Source organism: Salvia hispanica, chromosome 2, assembly GCF_023119035.1.
Source record: "Salvia hispanica cultivar TCC Black 2014 chromosome 2, UniMelb_Shisp_WGS_1.0, whole genome shotgun sequence".
In the NCBI taxonomy this organism is placed as follows: domain Eukaryota; kingdom Viridiplantae; phylum Streptophyta; class Magnoliopsida; order Lamiales; family Lamiaceae; genus Salvia; species Salvia hispanica.
In genome coordinates, this window is record NC_062966.1 from 4,882,710 (window position 1) to 4,895,755 (window position 13,046).

Genomic DNA, 13,046 nt, shown 5'->3' on the forward strand with positions numbered 1-13,046 from the left:
ATTGGTTCCAGCCTATATTCTGGTTATTCTGATTCCAATTTCCCATAGCGTTCGCCTGGGCTTGGTATTCTCCATCGGTTGACAGACCATAATAGAGTTGGAGTTGATTTTCTTCTTGACCTGAAAACTTCTTCTTTCTCCTGTGAGACAAAGGAATTCATCTTTTCAATTGCGCTGAGAAGTGCCCTTTCCAATCGATCTATTCTGGCCCCCACTCCTTCTCCTTCCTTCTCTTGCACTGCATTTGCTGAGCTCCTTCTAACAAGATTACGCGGGTTATCATAGGTCTTCTTTGCATCGATCAACCTCCCAAGGGTTTCTCGTGCTTCACTTGCTTTATTTTTGGTGAAATTCCCATCACTCGAGGAATTCATCAAATCCTTTGACTCGAGGTTGGCTCCATCATAAAACAGGTAATAAGTTTCAGCTCCCATCATCCTGTGGTTGGGGCAAGCATTAAGTAATCCCTTAAATCAAGACCAATACTTACTCAAAGTCTCATCGTAGTCTTGCTTGCACTCCTGAATCTCCTTCTTAAGGGTACTTTGTTTGTTCGAAGGGAAGAAGTAATCCAGGAATTCCAACTTGAAATCTTTCTAGGTATGAATTGAGTCCGGTGGCAGCCTTAACAGCCATGTGTTGGCTTCTCCCTTCAAAGCAAACGAGATTGAGCGTAAGCGATAGTCCTCCTCCGTCGCATCATTTGGCCTCTTCTGGATGCTTCACAGCTTGCTGAACTCGTTCAGGAACTCATATGGACACTCATTCCTTCGCGCTGCAAAAGTAAGTAGAAAGCCTAGCACGTTTGTCTTTATGTCGATGGACCGCTGATTTGAAACAATAGCATTAGCTGGTTCGCCATCTAGATGTGCAGTGAGCGAACCGATCTCAGGATCAGGATCAACTCTGCTTCCTCCTCTGTTTCTGAGTACTCTGTTTTGATGACATAGGGTCCTCTCTGCCTGACGAATTCCAATCTTCGTCACTGTCTGAACCAAATGGAAATGGATTTCCTGTCGTTAACCCCGATCTGGTGGTGACCGTAGATGTTGACTCCTTGACCTGCCACCTGAACTGAACGTTCCTTGACCCAGACGAGTTACTCCAGTTTCCAAACCGTGAGCCTCTGCTCATAAACTGAAAAGAAAGAAAAACAAAAAAGAAAATCAAAACTATATACGCCAAAATCTCTGAACACTCACACAAACTACGCCATCCATCCCCGGCAACGGCGCCATTTGAGAGGTCGGGTTGAGAGCACAGCACATATCAATTAATTCATAATCCTCAGGTCAAGGAAATTTACTAGACTGCAAGATCTAGGAACTCGATAACTAGGAAGATTATGGTCGTTGGACTCACCTTCAGCCTGCTGTCAAAGAAAATAATACCTCAACCCACTACACTGTAACTAGCATAGAGAAGCAAGGGTCGAACCCACTGAGATAGATAGGACGCGAGTGAGAGTTAAGAGGACTTTGGACTGGTTTGGCTACTACCACGCAAACTTGGATTTAGAACTTAACTACCAGACTCGGGAAGTGCACATGATCTACTCTAACAGCTAGACAGACAAAGAACAGACTATGGGGACCATTTCCAAAAACAGCAAAGGTACAAATGAAAGGCTGCAAATAACTAACTGTGAATTTAACTAACATCCATCTTCATATTTTCAACCGGTTCAAGCATAAACATGAATGAAACAGAGCAACAACCCAGATTCAAACAGAACATGACGATTCGAACGTCGAAAAAATACAAATAACCATGCAGAATTCAACAGATCTAAACATCGGATGCTTCATCCGCCCCGGATCCAAGCCATCCACAACAAATCACGGCATATTCCATCTCCGATCACTCCGATCTAACCAAATTCATCCGATCAACTACAATTCCAACACAATCCAAATTCAACAATACAAATCAAGTGCAAAAAACATCCAAGGTAAAGCAACAAGCAACGCAAATATAAAACGAAAACAGAACATGAAATTTCATAGCTAAACGATTCAGAATTCAACAAGGATTCAACAACAAAACAACGCCGAGCTTCGAACAACGAAGACTCGGGGAAATTCAGAACAGAAATTAAAACGAAAGCAGTAGATTGTTTCTTCGCCTCACGTGGAGACGGTGGTTCACAACAGCAACTCAAAAGACGAACCCCAACCCCATGAATTTCCGATAACCCCCAAGTGTGTGTAGAAGTGTGTGAAAGTGAGCTAAGAGCAAAATGTGAGAGATCCTTTCATGTGTGTTGCGTGCTCTCTATTTATAGACGTGGAGGTGATCTTCTGGAATCTTCTTGAATTCCCTTCTTTTCCCTCCATCTAGCAATCTCTCCCGTCTGGTAATTTTTTCCTTTTCTGCTCACTTTCTCGCCAAACTCCTTCACCAGGTGATTTTCTTCCTTCCTTCTTGGATCTGGCGATTTCTTGAATATAACCCCATAACCAATGCATGAAATTAGCCTTATCAAATTTGTATAACCATAATTGTGAACGCACATCCTTAGAATTCTCATATCTCTCATACTTTATCTTTGTGATTTAATAGCATTTAGTTGTTTATTTTCTTTTAATTGTTTTTGTCCAAAAATTCTCTTGTTTCTCTAGATAGTATTTGACGCTTAGTACATAATAGCCAGTTGCAATTATATTCCCCGTGTTCGACAACTCGGTACTGACTTTTGGCAATACTAGATCTACTCTGTATACTTGCAGGTATTTTTAGTGCTAATAAAAAGTGCATCAAGTTTTTGGCGCCGTTGCCGTGGAATATTCTTGCTTTAAGCTAATATTTTAGAAAGGTTGATTATACTAATTTAGAGTATAATATTATTTAATTTTATTTTTCTTTTGATTTTTTTTCGAGGTACATGAGGAGAGCAAGAAGCGCAACAATGGATGCATTTCAATATTGGAGACAACCGACATGGGCATATACCAATGATGAATCCGAGCAAAAATGCCATGGACATGAATTCATATTACAAGAACTTGAAAGACACAGAGAGGAGAGTCTACAACAAGGGAGAGAAATTAGAATGGAAAACACAATGAAGTCCATGGAGAAGAAATGCAAAGAGATCAATGAAGGACTCGAAAATATTAGCAAGATGATGACTAAGGCGATACTTCTATATTTTGAAGAAAAATTAATTATTGAAGAAGAGAAAGAGGAACAGCCCCACACCAATTGGGAGGAACTATTAGAAATTTGCTTCATCGAGGTACAAGAAAATATGAAGGTGACTAATCAGAGGTTGATGAATTTGGAAAGACACACCGACCTTTTAGAGCAAGGAGTGGCAAGTTTTGTCGCACAAGTGGGAGACTTGGAATACAATATGAGGATTTTGGCCACTACAATAGTGACAGAGAAGAAACAAACTTATTCATCGCCAGCCGTTGATCGTCCTCAGCGTCCCGCATCTTCACAGTGGTCCGCCGGGAACTTCACAGCCAGCCGAGCCTTACTCGGACACAGATGAAGGGCAGCCACCAGCGGCCGTTGCACCACTTTGCAGCGGTCCGCTGCCTGAAAGTCAGTTCCCAGAATCGCAGTTTCCTAGCACTGACACCATGACCATGCCTCCCCATGAAGATGAAGAAGATGAGACAAACAAAGTTGTAGTTAATTCTTTCTAACCCTCTCTGTCTATAATGTTAATTCCTTTTATTGCTAACAAATCTGATTTTGGTGAGGATTCACAATTAAGTCATGCATGGAGGAAAAGCTGGAGCAAAACCGAAAAATCCAAGTTCAAGCTAAGAAGTTGACCAAAATATCTGAGGTACAATTTGTGTGGGTTCAATATTATGTGTCCATTGTCACATTCTGTGTTTGCAAAATCTTCTACTGCAACACTTGATAAGCTCCGTAGAGCGTGGGTGAGATATAATGTTCCATGTTGATTGCTTTCTAGTTTTTGTTAATTTTCTCGATTAGTTTGTTTTTCCTCCGTAGAGCTGAAGTTTTCCTCCGTAGAACTAAAGCTAGTAATAGTTTTTTTTTAGTACCCTTCGTTTTTTATTTTCGTTTTGAAAAAAAAAAACTTTCTGGAGCAGGGCTAGCGGTCCGCTGCATCGAACTCAGCGGCCCACCGAAAGAAGAACAGTGAGGACAAACCATCCTCAGACCCTGTATTGCAGTCAGCGACCGCTGAGGCGAGTCAGACACAATATTCTACATAACATATGATTCCTCTTTTCATTCTTTCATTCTTTTTCTTTCTAACTCTAGCATCCACTTCTTCCCCTTTCTTTAAATTCTATTTCTCCACATTATTCATCCACCCACACTCCAAATTCACATCACTCAGTTTACAGTTCGAGAACCAGATAAAAGATACGTGGTTTAGTATTAAAGATCTTCACGTATAGAAGGCGCTAGCTATCTTCGAGTCTTTGGAGAATCATCAAGGTAAAATAGCTAAACCGTAGAAAAGCATGTTTTAGATTTTAGTTAATTTAAAGCATGATTTATTTGAGTTATGAGCATGATACATGTGATATTGCGCGAATAGAATTTGTCTAAATAATCGACTAAATAGATCTTGATTATCTGATTTATTTGAATTGAAATTAACGCACGCTTCTGCTGCCTGTCCCTTTAATTGGTATCAGAGCAAGTCTTTGGCTCTGATTATTTGAATTTAAATTTCGCGAAATTCATGTATTCATGCGTTTTTTTTTCAAAGCATGTTCTTTATCCTTCTTGTTATGACGAACTTAAGAACATTCGAAACAAAGAACTCAAATATTTCGAACGCACGAGACGTGCGATTCATCGGCGCTTGCGTCGAGAAAATCACGCTACATGCGATCGAAGTAGGGTTGTCGAGGAGTGGGAGCTAGGGAGGTGATCAACCGGCGAAGCGCGTGCAGACGAGGGTGGACTCATGCACGCCGCCGGCGAGACTACCAGTCCCAGAGTAGCTTCGGAAATCGCGCCAATCGAGTGGGAGTGTGGAGCGATCATAGGCGACGTGAAAACGAGCGAGGGCTCGTCCACGCCACCGGCAAGAGCGCGGCCCCTGCCTTCCCCAGATTTGACGGCGGACGACGGTGGAGGTGGTTGTCGGAAGCCGCTACTCGTCCGATCGTCGCTGAACCGAGAGCTGCGACGCCGCTCGCGGCGGCTGCTGGTTCTGGCGAGGACGAACGGCGACAAAGGGAGTTCGCCGGAGAAGCGCGACTATCGCCGAGCAAAGGCTGACGTCGACGGAGGGAGAATTCGTCGCATTCGCGTCGGAGAAGGAGAAAGGAAGAAGCCGCGTTTCACGCGGGCTGCCGGCAATAGCTGGAAGACCAAATCGCCGTTCCGGCGAGCGAATCCCGGCAGATATTCGTCGTCGTTGATCGTGCTAAACTCGATCACGAGATAACGATGGATTATTATTTTAATGATTATTTAATTCCTAAATTAAAAGATATCATTAAAAATATTACTCCCTCCGACTCGCATTAGGAGTCACACTTCCGTTTCTGCACTCGTTTTATAAAAATGATAATAAATAGTTAAAGTGGAGAAATGGTAAAGTAAGAGAGAGAATAATGTAGAGAAAACTTTAACTATTTATTATCATTTTTATAAAACGAGTGCAGAAACGGAAGTGTGACTCCTAATAGGGGACCGAGGGAGTATTATTTAATGGAAATAAAATATTTTGGAAAGATTTCCCTAGATTTTAGGAATATTTGGATAATTGACTATATCTATGGAAATAAATATTTTTATTTTATTCCTAGATGATATGGACAAGAATAATTTAATAGTTTCCTAATTATTATATATTTTGAATCATAATAAGGATAGATGTGTAGAATTTCATTAAATAATATAATATTATTATGTTCCCAATCTTAATAAGGAATTAATTTAAGTTTATTTATTCATGTCAGTTCAAGATATAAATAATTTAATTATTTTAGTAATTAATATATTATCCTTTAATAAGATGTTTAAAAGATAATAAAAGTTTTAATTATCCAGTCAATTAAATGCCAACATAATTTAATTTAGCCTTTAATCTGCACTAAGGCTAAGGATAATTAATGAAAAACCATAACTCAAATATCTAAGCGATAATTACGAACTATGTTTGTATATGGTCTCCATCAATTGGTCCACAACTTACGAAGCTACTTTCTGAATCTTATCGCCACCCATGCTGTGGGGACAATAATCCTAAGAAATAGCGAGTTCGTATAGGTCGACGTCTCACATGTGAATAGTATGGACTAGAAAGTAGTTTCCAATATTATCGCCACTCATGCTGTGAGGACAATAATCCTAAGAAATTCCGAGTTTCAGAAGTCCAAAGAGAATCCACGAGATAGCTTGGTCTTGTTATCAACTCATGAGCATTGTTATGGGAGTGTGTTGTAGAAACAAGATACTGTAATGCTAAATCTGATGGTCTTACTTAGGAAACATTTGGCGGCCATGCCGTGCTGCGGTCTCTGGACTATTCGTCGGTGTTGTGACCAGTAAAAATGTTAAAATTTTAATGCGTATTGACCTCTACTTGAGAGTTAAAAATTTTAATTTTACAGTTATAAGAATTTGAAAAGTTTTATGGTTAATCTCTTCAACTTCATTACATAAGTTTATGACAAATAGTAAATATTATGTTTTGCATTGCAAACAAAATCGTCAGAATGTCACTCAATCCTCTATCTGCAATTCTTAAAGAAAACAAACTCGAGGGCCAAAATTACATTGAATGGAAACAAAATTTGGACATCGTTCTCACGGCTGAAGAGTACAAGTTTGTGCTCACTACTCCACCGTGCCGGCGGCTAATGCCGCACAGATAGTTATAGATGCACATAAACGGTGGCATAAGGTGAATGAGATGGCTAAGTGTTATATGTTGGCCTCCATGTCAACAGTTCTTAGACATCAGCATGCTGCCATGGCCACTGCCGCCTATATTATGCAAAATCTCACAAACCTCTTTGGTACTCAGAATCGAACGGCTAATTCTTAAGCCTTTCGGAGTATCATGGCAAAGACTATGAAGGAAGGCTTTTCTGTGCGGGACCATGTCCTCGAGATGATGAGCCACCTCAATCAAATTGAGGTTTTGGGAGGCGTCATTGATGTCGAGTCCCAAGTTACTATCATCCTTCAGAGTCTGCCCCCTAGCTTTCAGCAGTTCAAGCTCAACTTTGAGATGAACAAAAGAAACTACACCTTGGCTGAGTTGTTGACTGAACTTCGATTGGCAGAAGATCTCATGAACCAAGCTAAGGCTGCGATGGTTAGTTCGACACATCGTTCCTCTGGCCCTAGGCCTGGCGCAGGAAGGAAGAAATTGTGAACCAGGTCGTAGCTAAGGAAGCTAAGGGAAAGAGGAAGACGAGGTTAGGCAAGAAGCAAACAGGAAAATGAGAAGATGCATTGGAAGCCAGACTGCCCCAAAAAGGGTAAGGCTACACGTATGCACCAAGCTCTAGTTGTCGAGTCATGTTTGGCTTCGACTTCATCTCATACTTAGGTTATTGACATTGGAGCCACTGATCATATTTGTTTTGATCCTGACTTAATGAAGGTGAGAAGACAGCTATATTATAGTGAGATCGAGGTCCAGCTGGGTGATGCTACTAAAGTGGCGGCCGTAGTAGTGAGAGACGTTTATTTGCGTTTTAGTAGTGATAGATTTTTGGTTTTGAAGAATGTTTTGTTGGTACCTTCTTTTAGAAGAAATTTAATTTCAGTTTCTAAATTGATTTTTGATGGATATTCGATATCTTTTAATGAAGTGTTATTAAGAAAGATGGTTCTTATATCTTTCGTGGTATCATGGAAAACAATTTGTACGCAATCATATCTACACAATTTAATAATCGCAAATTAGAACTCAATAATGCATCGAAAATTTCTAGGAAAAGAAAGGAACCTTCAAGTTCAATGAATGGAACGTACTTATGGAACCTTAGACTTGGTCATGCCAACCGAAGAAGGATTCAAACTCTCGTGGACCAAGACCTTCTTAAAGGTCTAGATACTGAGTCGTTCTCCACGTGTGAATCCTGCTTAGAAGGCAAGATGACTAAGAGACCTTTTAGGGTGAAAGGCAATAGGGCCAATGAAGTACTAGAACTCATTCATAATGATGTGTGTGGACCAATGTCAACCGAGGCAAGAGGCGGCTTTGGCTATTTCATCACTTGTATTGATGATTACTCGAAAGTTGGATATGTTTATTTGATGCGTTTCAGGTCTGAATCTTTTGACAAGTTCAAAGAGTTTAAGGCTTATGCGGAGACACATCATGGAAAACGTATCAAAAGCATGCGATCTGATCGCGGACGCGAGTACCTTAGTGCCGAGTTTTTTGGACTACTTATCACTAGAGGGAATTTAATCCCAACTGACTGCGCCGGGGGCACCCCAGCAGAATGGCGTAGCTGAAAGAAGGTGAAGGAACTGTCACATAAATCAATTACATAATAATTCTGATCTATTTAGCAGATTATTTAGACAAATTCTATTCGCGTAATTATCACATGTATCATTCTCATAACTCAAATAAAACATGATTTAAATTAATTGAAACCTAAAACATGCATTTCTACGGTTTAGCCATTATACCTTGATGATTCTCCAAAGAATCGAAGATAGCTAGCGCCTTCTCCACGTGAAGATCTTTAGTACAAAACCACGGATCTTCTGTCTGGTTCCCGGACTGTAAATGATGAATTGGCCCGGATCTCCCTGCTTCACTGCCCTAACCTTTTGGATGATCTCACTGCAATGATTTGGTAGCTTAAGGTTGGCTTTAGTCGGCTTCTTCTTCCTCATCACCGTCTCCCTTAATAGCTTTGCATACTTTGGTATCTCCTGCAATGATTCAACAAGAGGGATGTTATTATGGACCTTACAAAACATATTAAGGAATTGCTTGGACAGTCTCTTCAAGCTTGAACTTCCTCTTTGGCTGAAAATGGAATACAATCCCGTTGTGCCGCACGAGCTCCTGCTTTGTGGACGATTTTGCCGACTCAATGGCGGTCCGCCGCGGGGTGCGCGGCGGTCCGCCGGCGGTTGGGCAGACTGCAGTCGGTGGGTCAGCGGCGGCCCGCTGCGGTGGTTGCAGCGGCTCCGCCAGGCGCGGGGCGGTCCCCAGATTTTTGCTTTGCCACCCACTTCTTGTTTATATTGTTCACTCGTGTTGCTGCCTTTGCCTTGTCCTTATCAAGTTTCTTTTGGACCTGCTCCGTTTGAGAATTGATGTTCGAGATGGCAGTCGAGATTGTGTTTATCCCTTGCTCGAGATTGTTAATTCTAGCCTCCACAACTCCGATCTTGGTATCATTGATTTTTCTATCTTGTGCAATTACCTCCAGGATTTTCGTGATTCCTTGGTCATACTTCTCCTCCTTCTTGACGGGTTCAACTACTCCTCCTTTGCTAACATTAAATCCTGCAGGGGGTTGCAAGAAATTATTGTTAGAATACGACAGATTAGGATGTGGACGGTTCCTATTATAATTATTGAAATTACCGCCCCCTTGGTTAGGGCGATAATTGTTGTTGTAATTTCTGTTGGGACCGCCTTCTTGCATGTAGTTGGTCTCTTCCACTATCGGGGCAAGACTTTCCGGTTTAGAGACCGCAATGATGGAGGTTGGTGGAATCGGATCCTCCTTCCTCGATGTGTTCATTTGGTCCACCCTAACTCTGAGCTCGGCCAATTCCTTAGCACAGGAGCTTTCTTCGGCCTCTTCTATAGCAGCTACTCTCCTTGAGTTGTGCCTTTCTTTCAACCACCCTCTACTGTTGGTGGCGAATTCCTCGATCACCGCCATGGCATCCGTGCCTGTCTTCCTCAAGAAACCACCGTTTGCCCCCGAATCCAACATAGCACAAATTCTTTCTTTAAATCCATTATAAAGGATTCCTACCTGATGGTCCACGGTAAAACCGTGGTTGGGCACTTGCGGAGAAGAGCTTTGAAACGAGCAAACGCCTCATAGAGGGGCTCATCAGGGCCCTGAATAAATTGGAAGATCTCGCTTTTATGCTTCAAGATAGTGCCCGGCGGGTAGTACTTTTCAAGGAAGGCAGCTATTATGTCCTTCCATGTGGAGACCTTCTCTGTGGGCATTCACTCAAACCACTCTTTATCAGAATCAATTAAAGAAAAGGGAAAGATTTTTACCCTTATGGCATCGTCGTCGACACCATTCAATTTCGGAGAGTTGGCGATCTCCACAAATTTGGAGAGATGGCGGTTGGCATCTTTTGCGGCCCTACCTACAAAGGGAGTCTGCTCGACCCTTTGGATAAGGGTCATGCGTAACTCAAAATTGTTAGCATTTATACGAGGCCCTTCGGGAAAAGCAACCATATTCCCGTGATTGAACATGTTCATCATAGGTACTATCTCTCTGTTCTTCTTCTCCAGTGCTTCGCGGGCTGCCCTTTCCGCGTCTCTCTCATCCAACAATAGCTGCACCATCTCTTGCAACTTCTCGAGGTTTGTTTTGTCACCCATTGAACCTGATCCATTTTCACTTCTTATTTTCCTACGAGTTTTTTCGAGTTCTAGATCGAGCGGTTTTAGGTTGTCCTTCCCAGAACGCGTTCGCATACAAAACCTGAAAGAATAAAAAATATTAACAAATTAAAACTAAAAACAAAAACAGAAAGCAATTAAAATACAAAGTAGTAAAATTTTCCGCTTGAAGATATCACTCCAAAGTGAATTGTCTTCCCCGGCAACGGCGCCAAAAACTTGATGCACTATTTTTTAGCACTATTAATACCTGCAAGTATACAGAGTAGCAACAGTATAGCTATAGGTGAATGTCTATCCTTTACTAAAACTCAATTACTATATGAAGAACCGAAAGATTTTGAAAACTTTTGAAAATTGAAAGCAATAGAAAGCAATAAACAACTTGATGCAGATAAAACACATATATAAAAGTATAGAGATAAGGGAATTCCAGGGATGTGCGTTCACAGTTATGGTTATACAAATTCCAAACTACAATACCCTAGCACAGTTATTACTTTGATAGAACGAGTCACCTAACTTATGCTCATGCAATGCAAACGTTGATTACTAACATTAAGGTTGTCAATCCTAACACGTAACTCTGAAAAGCTCCTAAGACCCTTAAAAAGTCCCCTCTCTCAATTAACAGTGTGGTTTTAAAGGAAGCTAATTGTAGTGTCTACTAAGTGAACCTAATTCGCTAGAACTCTCTCACAGTTATGAAGCAAATTATGTTGGATCAACACAGAATGTTTCACTCAGACGTGAAGCGTCAAGATTAACTTAGGGAAGAAACAAAGTAAAAACAAAACGGATATTAAATAGAAAATAAGAATTGTATAACCAAAGTCGTTATTAACACATCCCTAGAATCCTATGAATTTAGTTACATATGATGTAATAATTTAAACACATAGATTGAAGGAAAAACAATTGGAACATAAAACTAAAGCTAATAAAACCCGTAGGTTGAGTCGTTGTCGTTCTTGATGTTCTTGAATCCTTCTTCAACTCCTTGCACAATGACGTACTCTAACTTTTAATCTCTGGGAATTATGTTGCAAAAAGAAGCTCTAATTTGATGAAGCTTGAGGGCCTATTTACAGGGGAAAGTCATTCCTCATCTTAGAAGGAAAAGATCTTCAAAATATTGTAAATCTTGGAGAGAAATCTAGGTCAATTCGGATTCACCGCTTTTTACGGCGGGTCGCCGCCTTGTATTCCAGAGTCTCTGTCTCCTTGGTGGCGGGCAGCCACACGTCCTCTGGCGGTCGCCGGATGAGACTCCTTTTCTAGCATAGATTTTTGAGGCGGGCCGCTGCAAGCAACTAACCGCCGCAGTACATGTTGCGTCGGCCGCCGGTCGCCGTCTGAACTCCAAATTTTCAGACTTTGCGTTTTGACTCCCTTTTTCGGCTCAAATATGCACATATCTCACAAAACACGTCAAAAAACCAAAATCTATGAAATTCAAATAATAGACATGAAATGTGATTTTGACATTAAAAACAGACCAAATAATGGCCTTAAAATAGTGCAGAATCCGAGTGTATCACTTGCTTGGATATAGTGATAATGAAACCGAAGTTTGTTTCCTTTTCTCATTTCGGTTATGAATATTCTCTTTCTGCCTAGATTAGTTAGATCTAGTAGTTTAGCGTCGATTTCGATATTTACCTGCATGGATTTCCCTTGTTAGATTAGATTTGGTTTTTGTGCAATATTTCAAGTATTCTGATCTGTTCAATTCTAAGAAAATGTCAAGATCTCGTAGTTGTTAAATTTCTGCCACCTTGCATGCTAGTTTGTTTACGTAATTCGTAGGGTTGTATGTTAGTCATCTCCAATTTTCAAGTTTAAGTTTCATATCTGAGTTTGTTGCATGATTAACTTGAGTTTGTCAATGGAGTTTTCGATTCACATCTTCGCATTTCTTGGTGATCAAGACATCTCTATCTAATTTGGGGACCACTTATTGCTTTTAGCCACCTTTTGCGTTTTGTCCTTTCACCTTTTCCAGCTTTTCTGTAGATCTGGCAGTTAGTCGCCCAGTACCCTTGGAATCCTCTGTTACTTTGTCTAGTCATTTATAGTAATTTTTTTGCTTTTTACATGCAACAGAGTAGTATAGTCTTACATATTCACACACTCAGTCACATGCCGAAGTAACAGTTACTTACTGGTTAGGATAGTATAAGTTCCTCTTTTTAATTTACGTCTAGGTAAACTCAACCCGAAGTGTAGTAGCGAACCAACCCTTCCAAAGTGTTGTCACAATCATATCACGCAACTATCCGTCTCTGTGGGATTTGACCCTTACACCACTATACTAGCCAGTATAAGTGGGTTGAGATTTTGATAACATGTTTTAGGTCTCGTGTCAAGTACACTGCTAAGTCCAGGTCACCTCCTGACTAGTTGACGTACGACCCTGCATTAACCTGCTCTTTCACAAGGTTAGGATAGTGCAAAGCACAAGTGATTGAATTGATTTGTAAAAATCAATATATTATTCATATATCAA